Source organism: Pteropus medius, unplaced genomic scaffold, assembly GCF_902729225.1.
Source record: "Pteropus medius unplaced genomic scaffold, Ma_sr-lr_union100, whole genome shotgun sequence".
NCBI classification, from domain to species: domain Eukaryota; kingdom Metazoa; phylum Chordata; class Mammalia; order Chiroptera; family Pteropodidae; genus Pteropus; species Pteropus medius.
Window position 1 is genome coordinate 1,623,224 of NW_024354911.1, and position 17,229 is coordinate 1,640,452.

Consider the following 17,229-nt stretch of genomic DNA (forward strand, 5'->3'; position numbering starts at 1 on the left):
AATAAAATCTTTCCTTCACTGACATTCTAAATGCACTTTTAACTCCGTTGTGAATTCTAAGTTTATAACAATAACATTTTACATCTTAATGATTTTGGTATGGCACACTTATTTGTTGAAATAAAAAAATCCTTTTAAAAATCACATTGCTAGTTCTCCTTGGTCCAAGAAAATACACATGTAAAAAATTCATCTAGTCAGGATACATTTGAAATGCTATTAAATGATCTTGAGGACCAAATCTGGGTCAAACTACAAAAAGATCTTCAATCTCTGCTACCTGAGAATTCTGTTGCTTCATTCATGTACCTAATTCACACGTCCTTAGTCAAGCAGAGACATGTTAGCTGAGATGGAAGGTGTAAAAGTCCAATGATTTTATCCCCTGTCTCATCTTTCCTTAATCTTCAAGAAAACCACTGTAGTTCAACTGAGATTGTCTTTAACTGATTTATCTTTAAAGAAATATAACTGCTTAAATGAACCTTGCCAAAAAGCACTGCAGCCCCTCTAGTGGGTTCCAAGTTACACTGACGATGACTTAACTGTGTTCAGTAAGGTAACAAGAAAGAAGACAAAGGCCACCTACAGTAGTGCTGAGAATTTGAAGTAATGCAAAAATTTTCTCCAAAGAAAGAAAAGGAATTGAGTACTATTTATTTCAAATGGAACCTCAAAGATTTTGTGGTGTCCACAGCAAGACCTTCCCAAAGAAACAAAATTATTTAGTAATCATTCTGAGAATTTCCTGAATTAGCATTGTCCATAGAGCTAAAAATCATAACAGAATGTGAGTCACTCCTGAAGAGTGAGTTGAAGAATAAAATGTAAAAGACTTCAAGTGTTAAGAAACATCCCAAGTTGTATATAACTTAACAAAAATAACACTTATCAAACATCCTTATACATATAATTCTGTACCCTCTGAGAAGGATGGCATATGCTAACTAGACATACTAGGCTATGGTTCCCTATATCAAACATGCAGACCCACGCTATTCCTGTGAATATTCTAGAAGTGCATATCTAGAGTGGTTCAATGCCAACACTAAGTCCCACCCTAACTTTATACTACACCAGCAAGGACCCATGAGAGAGTTGGTTAGTTCTAGAACGTTAAGAGATTTAATCAACTTTGGGAAAGTGGCTAGAAATGCACTTGCCTAGGAGATGCCAGAACAAATGCTGGTCACTACAATGGGACCTGTTTTAACCCATCACATACAGATCTACAAATTCATTCTACCTTTTCCAAAATGCTATTTTTCAGTCCTTAATCAGAATAACCACCATTCCAGTTCCTTCTAGTACTAAAAATACCTTATTTTTTTTCCTAGACAATTAGTGAATTTCCACACTATGTTTCCTTGCCTTATAAATGAATAAACTCGGCTTTGTTTAATTTTGTTTAGTTTTGCTTTTTTAGCCCCAGTGGCCTGTTTTATTCTTTGATATACTGACTTTTCAAGAATACTCTCTTCCTCTTTCCTCCACCTAAAGCAAATCCTTTTAAAGATCAGAACTGGCCTAGGAGCTGATGCTGGTTGGTCAACAACATAGGCTGCCCTAGGAATCAGTAATACAGGCTGAAGGAGGTTACAGTTCTGAATGATGGTTGTGTCATGCCCGTGTTGTACCTGAAAATCTGCCAGACAGAATTACCACTTCAGCAAAACAGCAATCCTCTGAGTATTGAATGGTGGTGCTTAAAAGTAAGATGTTGGGAGGTAGGAAATAACTGATTTTTAAAGACAAATTTATTTTTTATCCTCTTCCTGCTTATCATATACGTAATCCAACTGTCAAGAGATAAGAGAAAATCAATTATTAAGTAACAATTATTTGTCTCTCAAAGACAGCCATCTCCCTACTATTACAAATGGCAGATAGATTGGTGTGTTGCTGGAAATCCTGGACTACTACACTCACCAACCAAAAACTACCACTTTCAATCACACAGTCTTCTATGACGGACTTATTCCTTAGGTGAAGGGTATCTGAAAAATTTAAAAAAAAAAAATATTTAGACAATAAAAATTAATAATATGAGTTGTCTTATTAGGTCAGACTCAATACCCCAGCACATCTCAAGCTTTCCTCTCCCTATTCAGAGAATATTCCAGAGGTTCTTTGGTACCCAAACAGAGAGCAAAATAGTACTGCAGATTTTTATATTAAGGGAATAACATGAGGAAAATCGTATTTCAAGAAGGTTAATAACACGACAAGATAACTGAAGACTACAATTGGGAGATAATGGAAGAAAACTGACCAATTCAACAGGAGATGATAACTGGTCCATACAAAATAAGACAATGGCTGTTGCAATAAAGAAGAGTTCCAAATAGGAAATGAAGAAGTCAAACTGTCACTATTTACAGATGACATGATTCTCTATATAGAAAATCCTAGACTCCACAAGAATACTACTAGAAACAATAAGCAAATACAGTAAAGTTTCTAGATACAAAACCAATGTTAAAAAATCCATAACGTTCCTATACGCTAATAATAAAGTGTCAGAAAAAGAAGTGGAAAAAATAATTCCTTTTGCAATTGAAACAAAAAAAAACACCTAGGAATAAATTTAACGAAACATGTGAAGGACCTACATAATGAAAACTACAAGGCTCTATTAAAAGAAATTAAAGAAAATACGAAGTAATAGAAAGGTATTCTGTGTTCTCGGATTGGAAAAATCAACACAGTTAAAATGACCATGTTACCTAAAGCATTATACAGATTTAATGCAGTCCTCATCAAAATCCAATTGGCTTTTTTTAAAGAAATAGAACAAAAAAATCATCAGATTTGTATGGAAGCACAAAAGACTCTGAATTGCCAAAGCCATCCTGAGAAAAAAGAATGAGGCTGGAGGCATCACTCTGCCTGACTTCAAATTATACTACAACGCAACAGTAATCAAAATGGCATGGTATTGGCAGAAAAACAGACTCACGGATCAGTGGAACAGAATCGAATCAGAAATAAACCCATATTTATATGGACAAATAATTTTCAACAAAAAAGCCAAAAACATACAGTGGAGAAAGGAAAGCCTCTTCAATGAATGGTGCTGGGAAAACTGGAAAGCCACCTGCAAAAGAATGAAACTAGACTGTTGTCTATCACCACACACCAAAATTAACTCAAAAATGGATCAAAGACATGAATAGAAGACCTGAAACAACAAAATTCATAGAAAAAAACATAGGAACTAAGTTCAAGGACCTTGGACTTAAAGAGGATTTTATGAGTTTGACCACATAGGCAAGGGAAGTAAAAGCTAAAGTAAATTAATGGGACTATATCAAACTAAAAAGCTTCTGCTCAGCAAAGGAAATCGTCAACAAGGTAAAGAGACAACTATCCAAATGGGAAAATATATTTGCAAGCGACAACTCTGATAAGAGACTAATATCCAAAATATACAAAGAACTTATACGACTCAATAACAACAAAAAGACAAACAATCCAATCAAAAAATGGGCAGAGGATCTGAACAGACACTTCTCCCTAAAGGACATACAAATGGCCAACAAATATTTGAAAAGATGCTCAACATCGCTAGCTATTTGGGAAATGCAAATCAAAACCACAATGAGATTCCATCTCACACCTGTTAGAATAGCTATAATCAACAGGACAAGTCATAACAAATGTTGGAGGATGCAGAGAAAAAGGAACCCTCATACGCTGCTGGTGGGACTGCAAATTGGTACAGCCACTGTGGAAAACAGTATGGAGGGTCCTCAAAAAACTAAGAATGGATCGACCATATGATCCAGCAATCCCACTACTGGGTATTTACCCTAAAGACTTAAAAACTCATATCCAAAAATATATTTGCACACCGATGTTCATAGCAGCACTATTCACAGTAGCCAGGACATGGAAGCAACCGAAGGATCCTATGGTAGATGATTGGCTAAAGCTGTGGTACATATATACAATGGACTATTATTACTCAGCCATAAGAAGAGATGAAATACTGCCATTTGCAACGACATGGATGGACCTTGAGATAATCATGCTAAGTGAAACAAGCCAGACAGAAAAAGTTGAAAATCACATGATATCACTTATATGTGGGATATAAACCTAAAAGTAACAAATAAACAAGACAAACAAAGAGAGATTCATGGTCATGAATTTTTCTGAGCTGTGAGACTAAAACTAGTGGTTACCAGAGGGTAGGGGGTAGAGGAGAGGGGGTAGATAGGATGGTTAAAAGGAGGTCAAATGGGGGGGATAGGAGAAGGGTGAAGGAGGTAAAGGGGGGTCAAAGATATGGTAGCTGAAGGAAACTGGACTTTGGGTTGTAAACACACAATAGAATATACAGATGTAAAATTATAATGTACACCTGAAAAATATATAATTGTATTAACCAATATTATCCCAATAAACTTAATAAAGAAAAAAAAAAGAGTTGAACCTGACATTACCAACAAACTCCACCTTTTCTATTACAAATTCAGTTTATTCTGGTAACAAGGTGAATGCAAGTAATTACTTTCTTAATTTGCCTGATAGAAGAAAGGGGGCCTTAAGAGTTCTCTCAGGAGATTCTAAGGTCTCCGTTTTCCACGGTACAAAATGTTTGAAATTTAAACACCAGGAAATCATCTTTTTCAATTACAACACTGTACTTTCACAGCATTTTCTGCCAAAACATCCTAGAAGGAGTAATTCCAGAAATACTGATTTAGCCATTATTGCTGCTTTGATGGCAATCAGCTTGCCTGCCTGCCCTCTCCATGTGCACCCATCTCCACAGACACTCCCACCTTGAAACACAGGGCCAGGGGAAAAAAGAAGGGTCCAAGAACCTAATTTTTTCTGAGCTGTGAGACTAAAACAGATGAGATGCTTTGCCTAAATTAGTAATGAAACCAGAATTAAAGTCAAGAGTTTTAAACTCTACCTTCACATTTTCTCTGCTGTTGGATATAATTTGGAAAAAAAAATTTTTTTCCCTAATTTTAAAAATCACAGAAGTTTCACACTAGACTCCACTTTCCTTTAAAAAAAAGAAAAAAAAATATATATATATATATTAGTGGGGCAAGAGTGGTTAACAGACACAGTTTATAAATCAAAGAGAATATGAACACAAGCTTCCTTCAGGGACTCCCTGCCATTGTCAGGACAAAGTTCTGACTCTACAGCCTGGTATATAAGGCCCTTGATATTTTAAATCCAACAATCCTTAACAACTTCATGCTTCATCTCACCATTTTCCACCTCTTCATTCTTCAACCATTAGTCCTATCTACAGATCCCCAGTGTTTAACATCCTCTTTCACGGACCCATGCCTTAGCTCATTCCATTTTTCTTCATAAAACATTCTTTTCCCTTGCCTGCATGGCAATGTTAAGCTCATGTTCTTTTCTGAGAAATAATCTCTTGATGTTCTTGCTCTTGGATCCTGAAACACATTCCTCCCTAACCCATACCAAGTCTGAATTAGGCTCCCTTCTTCATGCACATCTCTATCAAAAAATACAGAGTATTGTTAATTCCCAAACTAGTGAATGCCTGCCACATTATAGGTACGAAAGTGATCATTAATTCCCAGTTTTGTGTTCTCTCCACAGGACAGTATTCAATTTACTCCATCAAGATATACAGCTAGTTTTTTTTCCTTCTCCTATTTTGATTTGTTATCTAAGAATGTTCAGTATTTTTCCTATTAACCTGACAGTTTTCAGCACATTTAGAATGTGGCCACTAGCTTTTTTAAAGAGATTAAATATACATGAGAATTTTTCCATATAGGGCTCAATGGACCAAAATGACAAAAAAAAAAAAAAAAAAACATGAATATTTATAATGCTGTTAAAAAAAAAAGAACTTCACTTAAAATGTTCACTATATCTACTTGGAAAATGTAATCATATACCAGAGCTTCCAAATGGTAAAAAGTTAAAATATGAAATCGATTTATAGTATCATTTTAAATAAAGAATGATATCCACACTGTAACTGGAAATACCTGCCTTGAGAAGAAACAACAGAGTTAAAACTTACAACATCCAATTCTGTTCCCTTGATCTTTTTAGGTAGGATAACTATTAAAGGATACATCAAAATCTAATAACCACATTTTTCAGAATTCAAAGCTTTTCCTACTAAAGGATTCAGACTGGGGGCTGCATGACATCCTGATACTATTAGTTTAAAAAATAAAACAAAAAGGAAGCTTCAAGCAAAACATTATTCAAGACTACACTCAGGCAGAGTCTCAAACTGGTGACAAACCCCATATGCAATTGTTTTTATAATACTAGGTTGAGGAATTTTACCAAATCAATTGTTCTAATAAAAGTCAAAGGAAACTAAAATCTTTTCAGACTCAAAATGCAAAATGTCTATACCTAGGACCACTCCAATTACTATTAGTCAGCATTAAGTATGGTATGGTCAGAATGAGGTTGAGTAATGACAGAAGTCTATTTGTGTACCATTATTTCTGCATTTTTAAGTGGAAAAAATGGCTATATGTGCCTAAAACAAATGCACTTTAAAGATCTGTCAAAAGAAACAGTTATATTTTCAATGATGCTGTTATACTGTAAAGCCATCTTAAAATTTTCAGGTTTAAAATTCAAGAGCCAAACCTGATTAAGATATTGTATACTTAGATCTTTAATAAATATTTGGTGAATAAACAGTTACATAGGTGCCCAGGTTATTAACTTTGGTGCAATTATTTTTGTGTGTAACAATTTTTAGTCTCCTTAGGTAAGGATGTAGATCTAGAAAAGGAGTCTTTTGTAACCAATCCCAACACAACCCAAGGCCACTGTCATATCTAGGGACAGGAGGTGGTGATGCTGCCCCAGTCTGCTGAGGGGATGGAAAAAAAATTACATTGTATGAAAACAATTCCCAAAAACCTTGAGGCCTAAAAGGTACATTTATAAAAAGAGGGAGGGGCATCATATCATGTTATCCTGGTGATAGGAGAGGCATTCAGATGCTATCTGAGCCTTTGGTCTTCTAACACCAACTGCCTGCTAGAGTCAATGGCCAGCAAATAGTTAACAGCACTTAGAATTTCCAAAGGACTAGGCTTAGAGCAGTATAGTATATGAATAAGGGTGAGCCTGGGTTTTAGAATGAGTCACAAAGATCTAATTTGAATCATGACTCTGTCACCTATTTCATATGTGATGCAAGTTATTTAACCTCCCTGAGTCTGTTTCCTCATGAGGATAGTGATGGTACTACTTTCACAGGATTAGTATGAGGATTAAAAGAGCTACAGGAAGGTTTGACCACTGGAATGTAAAATTAACTAATTAATTGCAGCTAAACATATATAGAACCATAGGCTAAGCATATATTCCTCAAGAAACCTATGAGATAGGTCCTATTATTATAACTTGCCCAAGGTCACAAAATGAGAAAGTGGCACAACCACATGTGGAACCAGGGACTGCAGCTCTAGCATCAATGCTCTAACCTACATTATACTGCAGTTATTATAAGAATGGGCATCCTAGATATTCCTTAAAATGGCTCTATTAAAACAAAGTATTTGAAGTCCTTATTCATTAACATTTGAATTTTAATAGAGTTCTAGTTTGGAAACAATCCTGCTATGTTGTTAAAATGCTGCTGGTAGCACAAAGCTAATAATGCTATGGTTATAAACTCATTATCTGTTTAGGTCACTTAACTTCGAAGAAAACTTAATTTCCAAAACTGTAGAACATTTAGACTGGCACAAGTAGCCATACCAGCATGTAATGAATGGGTGTGACTGTTTGAATACAACTTAATTTACGAAGGCCTAGTTTGAGAATGGTAGAGGGTCCAGTAAAGGCACATTTTTGATGAAAAAAAAGAATAGAAGAAGCTACAGAACAAATATCCCTCTCTCCAAGAAAACAGCTCAGAAAGGGTTTTGGTGGCATCATAAAAGCAGAGACTCAAAGCTAGAAGGGTCGAGTCCTCAATCTAACTTCCTTACTTTATAGAGTGGGAACCAAAGTCGAGAGAGGTATGACTTTCTCCATGTTCTCCAGCTAGTCATCATGTCGGACCATTTGCAGGAGGTCCTTTCCACTACACCAGTTGTCCCCAACCTTTTTGGCACCAGGGACCAGTGCTCTTATGAGAATCAAATGCCTGATGATCTGAGGTGGAGCATAGGAGGTGATGCTAGCACTGGGGAGAGGCTGCAAATACAGATGAAGCTTCACTAGATCACTGGCTGCTCACCTCCTGCTATGCGACCAGTTCCTAACAGGCCACCAGAACTGATCCGCAGCCCAAGATTGGAGATTCCTGCACTACACCACTCTGTCTAGATTCCTATTGAACTGCAAACTCAGTGCCTCTTTAATGTCTACTGAAAATGATGTATAGGCAGTGACATCAGCATCACTGCAAAATGAGAAGATCCCTTGGTTTCTCTTCTTACAGTTACAAATCAGACCACTATAATTCAAAAAAAGATTCCCCGCTCAACATACAAACAGTTCTGAGACATCCACACATGGAGACACATGAAGATGGGAATATAAGAATGAGCAGGGGAAGGAGGGGGACAGAGACAGGGGCTACAGATGCAGTCCAATGCCCAAAATGGCTCCAGCTGAAGCAATAACAGTAAAGGAGTCAGGTTGCAGCCCTCACAGAGCAGCCCAGAGGGACAGAAGTAACATTCCAGCTTCAGTAGCCAGTACGTATTGCAGCTAAACCTGGTGACAGGAGCAGAGATGTGGTGCAGCAGTGTGGCAGCCTTCGACTGGCAGCTGTCATTGCTAAAGAAAAGACAAAGCCACAGACTTGCAAATGTGTCTCCCCTCACCCTCCTGGACCCCGCCCAGCACCAGCTGACACAGTAGCAGTGGAGATGTCATGCTGAAGCCCACGCTCAGTTGGCCAGAGGACAGGAGGGGCAGAAGCAACATTCCTGCCTGAGTGACTAGCACGAATTACAGCTAAACCCAGGAAGAGGCAGTGCAACAGTGTGGCAGCAGCAAACTAGAAGCCATCATTACTAGCAAGAAGGCAAAGCCACCGACTCCCAAACCTACCTCCACAGGCCTAACCCCACCACCACCCATCGTAGCAAAACCCCATAGAGGCAGTAGAAACATGTCAGATAGCACAATGCAGCTGGCAACCCAGTTAGAGAGGGGACACCCACCTCCTCAGAGAATGCAGGGCATTTTCCACTACCAAGGCAACACAGCCCACTGAGATCCCAAAAGTCACAGTGCAGGTAAGAAGGAAAAAAAAGTGCTACAGCACCATCTACTGGAAAACAAAAGAAAGACCTCCATTTATCAACCTACTGAATTGTTAAAAGCTAAACAGTACTTGAAAAAAAGAACTCACTACCCTCAAATGTCCAGGCAGAGAAACAATCCATTAAATACCATGAGTAAAACAGGTAACAAAGAAAGAAAATGAAAAGTCTCTAGGAACCAAACTCAAAGACATGGAAGACTACAATTTTAAATAACAGAGAATTCAAGATTGCAGTTTTGAAAAAACTTAATAAAACAAGAAAACTCAGAAAGGCAGTTCAATAAGCTCAGGAATAAAATCAATGAACAAAAGGAGTACATTACCAAAGAGATACTATAAAAAAGAACTAAAGAGAAATTCTGGAGCTGAAGAACTCAATAAAAAAAGGTGAAGAATTAATTAGAGAACATGGAAAAGAGGGCAGACCAGGTGGAAGAGAGAATTAGTGAGCTCAAATATAATAATCTAGAAATAACTGGGTGGGAAAAGAGAGAAATTAGAGGTTTAAAAACAATGAAAGAACTCTATGAGAACTATCTGCTGCCATTAGCAAGAGCAATATAAACATAATGGGTATACTAGAAGGAGAAGAAAGGGAACAGAGAGCGTATTTGAAGAAATAATTGATGAGAACTTCCCAAAACTATGATAAGAAAAGGACCCTCAAATTCAAGAGGCTAACAGAGTATCTAATTAATTCAATAAAAAAATGACCTCCAAGACACATTATATTAAAATTGTGAAAAATTAATAACAAAGAAAGAAACTCAAGGCAGCAAGGGAAAAGAAGATTGTAGCCTATAAAAGAAACCCCACTGGATTATAACCCAGATTTTTTAGCAGGGACTTTATAAGCTAGGAGAGAGTAAAATGAAATATTCAAATTATTGAAAGGGAGAAATCACTAGCCAAAAATAATATATCTATAAAAGTTATCTTATGAAGAGAAAATAAAGGATTTTCCAAACATACGAAAGTTAAAGGAATTCACCACCGAAACACCTGCATTACAAGAAATGTTTAAAGTACTACTATTTCAAACAAAAAGACAAAAATATAGAAAACTTTGAGTAAGATGACAGAAACTACAACTCTATTTCAGAACAGACTATTAAACTCTAAATCATTTAACATAAAGGTTAAAGAGAGGATAAGCACTTTTTAAAAAAAGATTTATTTCTACAATTTGGAAATGAACATACAGTATAAAAACGGATAATCTGTGACAACAAAAACATAAAAAGGAAAAGGGAAAGAATTGAACTTGAACAGGTGAGTGAAGATAACATACAATCTGAAGGAAAGAGAGTACTATATATATATATGAAATCTTTTTTTACATAAACCTAATAATGGTAACCGCAAAACTAAAATGCAGATTTGAGAGATATAATATTAACAAAAGATGCAATGGAGGGGAAAAAATCATAAAATACCACCAAACTAAAACAGCAGAACAGAAACACAAGAGAAAGGAAACAATGGTGATACAGAGCAATCAGAATGCGAAAGATTAAATGGCTGTAGTACGTCCTCGTATGTCATTAACCACCCTAAATGTAAATGGACTGAACTGACCAATCCAATGAAAAGGTACAGAGTAACAATATGAATTAAAAAAACAAAACCTATCTCAGCTTACCAAAAAAAAAAGATAGGTTTAAAGTGAAGGGGTAGAAGATAAGACTCCAAGAAAGATATCCAGAGAAAAGCAGGTATAGCCACATTCATATCAGACAAAAACAGACTTCAAGACAAAAAAAAAAAAAAAGGCAATAAGAGACAAAGATAGACATTGTATAATGATAAAGGGGACAATTCATCAGGAAGACATAACACTTATTAATATGCACCCAACCTGGAAGCACCAAATATATAAAGCAATTACTAACAGACCTAAAGGGAGAAAATGACAAAAATACAGTTATAGTAAGGGACCTGAATATCCCTTTGACAACAATGGACAGATCATCCAAACAGAAGTCAATAAGGAAATAAGAGACATATGAAGAACAAATGGACATGATCAACATATAGAGAGAGTTTTCCATCTCTAAACAATAGAGTATGCATTTTCTCAACTGCACACAGAACATTCTCAAGACTAGACCATAAGCTGGCATATGAAACTAGTCTCAGTAGATTTAAGAAGACTGAAATCACACCAAGTATATTTTCTGACAATGTTTTCAAACTGGAAATTAACTATAAAAAGAAAACTGGAAAGAACAAGTGCTGGTGAGGATGTGGAGAAAAGGAAACTCTCATAGTCTGTTGGTGAGATTACAAATTGGTACAGCTGCTAAGGAAAACAGTCTGGAGGTTTCTTAATAAATTAAAAATGGATATATCTTTTGACCCAGCAACAATTGCACTTCTGGGTATTTATCCAAAGAAAACCGAAACAATAATTCATAAAGACCTATGTAACCCTATGTTCATGGCAGCATAATTTACAGTAGCCAAGATATGGAAGAAACCTAAATGCCCATCAACAGATGATTAGATAAAGAATTTATGGTTCATATATACAATGGAATATAACTCAACCACTAAAGAAAATGAAATCCTACCATTCGCAATGACATGGATAGACCTAGAGGTTATTATGCTGAGTGAAATAAGTCAGGCATAGAAAGATAAATACTATATGATTTCACTTATAAGAGGAAGCTAAGGAACAAAAAGAACAAACTAATCAAAAACAGACTCATAAATATAGAAGACATTCTGGTGACAGCCAGAGTGGCGGGGGGGAGGGGGAGGGGAGGGGTATTGGGTGAATGGGAGAAAGGGGTGAAGGGTTAAAGAAGTACAAATTAGTAGTTGATAGACAGTCACAGGGATAGGGAGCACAGCATAGGAAATGCAGTTAGCATTAATGTAATGGCTAGGTGTAGAGCCAGAGGAGAGAAAGAGCAATTAGGGGGATCGTTTTATAAACTATATAAATGTCTAACCAATGTTCTGTATCCTTGAAACTAATAATAAAATTTTTAAAAAGAAGAAAGCTGGAAAAACCACAAATATATGAAATATTAAACAATATATTACTGAACAACTATTGAGTCAAAGAAAAAATTTAAAGACATAAAAAAAGACAATACGAGATATCAAAATTTGGGGATACAGCAAAAGTGATACTAAGAGGAAAGTTTATAGCAGTGGTCCCAACCTTTTTGGCTCCAAGGATCAGTGCTTCTATGAGAATCTAATGCCGGATGATCTGAGGTAGAGCTGAGGCGGTGATGCTAGACCTGGAAAGCAGCTGCAAATACAGATGAAGCTTCACTCGCTCACCTCCTGTTGTGCGGCCTGGTTCCTAACAGACCACGGACTAGTACCAGTCCACAGCCTGGGAGTTGGGGACCTGGTTTATAGCTTTACAGGCCCACCTCAAGAAACAAAAAGGTCAAATAATCCAATGGTACACCTCAAAGAACTAAAAATAGAACAAATCCAAAGTCAATAGAAGAAAGGAAATAAAAATTAGAGCAAAAATAAATGGAACACAAAATGAAACAAAAATAGAAAAAATTTAATGAAACTAAGAGTTGGTTTTGTGAAAAGAAAAATAAATGCCAAACCTCTAGCTAGATTCATTAAGAGAAAAAGAGATAAGACTCAAATAAATAAAATCAGAAATGAAAGAGAAATTAAAACGGACACCGCAAAAATACAAAGGACTATATAAGAGTATCATGAAAGGCTATATACCACAAAACTTGGTAACTTAAATTAATGGGAAAATTCTTAGAAATATATAATCTTCCTACACTGAATAATGAAGAATTGGAAAACCTAAATAGACCTATCATTAGTAAGGAAATTGAAACAATAATAAAAAAAAATTCTCCCAAAAAACAAAAGTCCAGGACCAAACAGCTTCACTGGTGAATTCTACCAAACATTCAAAGAGGTTTTAATACCTATCCTTGCCAAACACTTTCAAAAAATTGAAGAGGGAATACTTTCTAACAAGGCCAACATTGCCCTGATACCAAAACCTGGCAAGAATAACTCAAAAAAAAAAGGAAATTACAAGCCAATATCTCTGATGAACACAGATGCAAACCTTCTAAACAAAATACTAGCAAATCAAATACAACAATACATTAGAAAGATAGTACATCAAAATCAAGTGAGGTTATTCCAGAGATGCAAGGATGGTTCAACATATAGCAATCACTGTGATACATATTAATAAAATAAAAGACAAAAATCATGGCCCTATCAATAGATACAGAAAAAGAACTGACAAAATACAACAACCATTTATGATTAAAACACTTAATAAAATGGGTATATAAGGAAAGTACCTCAACATAATGAAGACCACATATAACAAACTCTCAGTTAATAACCTATTATTAAGTGGTGAAAAACTAAAAGCTTTTCCTCCGAGATCAAGAATAAGACAAGGATGCCCACTCTTACCACTGTTATTCAACACAGTACTGGAAGTCTTAGCCAGAGCAATGAGGCAAGAGAAAGAAATAAAAGGCATCCAAACTGGGAATGAATAAGTAAAACTGAGAAAATTGTCAAGACAGTGGAGTAGGTAGACTCTGCTCACCCCTGCCCACGAACACACAGAAATTACAACTAAGTTAATAAACTACCATCACTGAGAACCACCTGAAGATTAGCTGAACAAAAGTCCTATAACTAAATATATATAAAAAAGAAGCCACATCAAGACTGGTAATGGGCAGAAATGAGGAATTAGGAGGGATATCTCTGCTGCAGAGGTCCCTCTTGGGGAGCAAGAGGTCAGAGCCTCACACAGGGTTCCCTAGCCCAGGACACCAGTTCCAGGAAAAGAATTCCCCATAACATGACTGAGAAAACCAGCAGGTACTGCATACAAGAAAGACAAAAGGCTCTGGGAGACTGAGACAGGCTACTCTTAAAAGGCCAGTATACAGGCTCATGCTTACAAACTCACTTGCTTTAATATCCAGCGCAGGGACAGCAGCTGAAAAGGTGCTAGATACACATGGTGAGAAACTAACCTGACTAACCACAGGGCAAAAGCTGGAGGGACAGGGGTCAGGGAATCTTTCTCTAGGGATGTAAGCACTAGCAGTTACCAATGTTCCTTTGTTAAGCTCTCCTTACACCAAGCAGGCCTGGGGCAGGCAGGCACCATATCTGTGCTCGCCATTAACCTGGCTTACACTGTTCACTTTGCCCTAGAGATTCCCTGAGACAACACCCCACCCAACTTGCTCATCTGGTGTGGGACTCTTCCAGTGGATCCTCCAGGGGAGCAGCCTGCCTCAGCTCATGCTACAGACTTTCCCAAACCCTCCCAAAAGTCAACAAACCACAAACAAGCAAGAAGTCAGCCTCAGTACACCTTGTAGCTCTTGCTAAGTGACCCCAAGCTCACCACAAGCATGACCAGTCTTGGCCAAGAACAGTAGCTTCAACTGAGCGGTCACAAATCCAGAACAAGTGGCATCTGGCCTCAGCTCACATTGTGGTGCTTACCAAAGGGTCTCAAGCTGGGCACTAGTTGACTCACAGCGAAGCCTCTTCCAAGTGCCTCCAGGCTTGGCACAAGCGGCAACCAATCAAAGATAGCCACATCATCCTACCAAGAGCCCCTCAGCCCAGCAAAAGCAGCAGTTGACCTAGGGCTGCACTAGAGCCCATCCCAAGAGGCTCTACTCACAACATACCTGGTAGATGGCTTCAGAGCATCAACCGACAAAGCAGCTCTAAAACCAACATACTCAAAGAGTGGTCTCGGCTAGCTTCACAGCCCCACTAAAGTGACTCACGGTCAACCCAACCCACTGATGAAACAACAGCAATTAAGGCACACCTACTACAGGAGGATATATACCACCAATATAGTGGACACACTTGGAGCACCCAACTCAAGTGACCAGGAAGACTGCACCACTGGGTGCAACAGTACACCTTTTTTATAAGGCAGCTCTGTCAAGACAGAGAAACGTAGCACACCTACCTAATATATAGACACAAAGGGAGTCAGCCCAAACAGGAAAAAAAAACTGCAGGGAAAAAAAAATTTTAAAATGGAGATGAGCAACCTACCAGATACAATTAAAAACAGTGGTTATAAGGATGCTCAATGATCTCGGCAAGAACTTCAACAAAGAGATAAGACACGTAAAATTGGAAATAGAAAACAAAAAGAAATAGTACATTAGAGGGAATCGACAACACATTATATGAAGAAGCAGAGGATCAAAGCAGAGGATCAAAGCAGAGATTTGGAATACAAAGTCATGAAAAACATCGAAAGAGAAGAGCAAAAAAGAAAAAAGATTTTAAAAAATGAGAATTGATTAAGAGACCTCTAGGACAATACCGAGTGAACCAACATTTGCATCATAGAAGTACCAAAAGGAGAAGAGTGCAAGGGATTGAATACCTATTTGAAGAAATAATAATGGAAAACTTCCCCATCCTGGTGAAGGAAATAGGCATACAAGCCCAGGAAGTGCAGAGATTCTCAGACAAGATGAAACCAAAGAGACCGACACCCAGACACATCATTATTAAAATGTCAAAAGTTAAAGACAAAGTAAGAATCTTAAAAGTAGCAAATGAAATATAGCTAGGTACATAAGGAAGCTCCAATAAGACTATCAGTTGTTTTGTAAACAAAAACTTTGCATGCAAGTAGGGAATGCCATGAAATATTCAAATTGATGAAAGTGAAAAAAAAACCTACTTAACCAAGATTACTCTTACACAGCAAGGCTATCATTTACAATTGAAGAAGAGGTAAAGAATTTCCCAGACCAAAAAAAAAAAAAAAAAAAAAAAAGGAGCTAAAAGAGTTCAATACCACTATACCAGTATTACAAGAAATATTAAAAGGACATGTTTAAGTAGAAAAGATAAAAAATGTGAATAAAAAATACAAGAATGAAAAATGCTCACTAACAAAGGCAAACAATTAGTAAAAGAAGTGGATCAACCAACTATAAAGCTAGTATAAAGCTTAAAAGATAAAAATAGCAAGATCATGTGTAATTACAACAATGAATTAAGGAATACAAATATACACAATCATAAAAGAAGTAAAAATAACAAAAACATAAATGTGGAAAGGGTGAGTAAAAATTGTAGTAGTTTTAGAATGTGTCTGAACATAAGTGACTGTCCACTTGAAACGGATTGCTATAAACATAACTTGATATATATGAAGCATGTGGTAACCAAAAACCAAAAATTTACACAAGGTTTACAAGAAAAAAATAGAAAGGAAACAAAATACAACACAATTGAAAGTCATCAACATACAGGAGAATGAGAGAATAAGAACGGAACAGAGAACTACAAAAACAATCAAAACAATAAAATAGCAATATCTACAAACCTATCAATTACTTTATATGTAAATAAACTAAGTCCTCCAATCAAAAGACAGAGAATGGCTGAATGGATAAAAAACACAAGACCCATACGCATGCTGCCTACAATTGGCCCACTTCAGATCGAAAGACACACACAGACTAGAAGTAAACAAATGGAAAAAGATATTTCATGCAAATGAAAACAAAAAAAAGAACAAGCTGGAATACCAATACATGTATCAGACAAAAAAAACTGGAATAGCAATACATATATCAGATAAAACAGATGTTAAAACAAAGCCTTTAACAACAGATAAAGAAGGACATTTACTAATGATAAAGGGATCGATCCAACAAAAGAATATAACTCTTGTAAACATCTATGAACACAACTTAGGGGCTCATAAATGTATAAAGTAAATATTAATGCACACAAAAGGAGAAATCAACAGTAATACAATAATAATAGGGGACTATAACACTCCATTGACATCAATGAATAGATCATCTAGACAGAAAATCAACAAGAAAACAGTGACCTTAAATGACACATCAGACTAGATGGATTTAATATATATTTTTAGAACATTTCACCCAAAATTAGAATATATACTCTTT

The 17,229-nt window shown here is 36.5% G+C and overlaps 1 protein-coding gene across 14 annotated transcripts in view; it reads right to left on the reverse strand.

The window, feature by feature from the left end:
• Positions 1-17,229, reverse strand: part of PEAK1 (pseudopodium enriched atypical kinase 1) — a 256,260-nt gene that overhangs the window by 203,420 nt on the left and 35,611 nt on the right. Inside the window, exon 1 of one of the 14 annotated variants that reach the window (XM_039856423.1) lies at positions 1,638-1,893. The exons of the other annotated variants lie outside the window; for them this stretch is intronic. The gene's annotated coding sequence lies outside the window, so the exon portion shown is untranslated. Of the gene's footprint in view, positions 1-1,637; positions 1,894-17,229 lie in introns of those variants that run through there. 14 annotated transcript variants of the gene reach the window in all.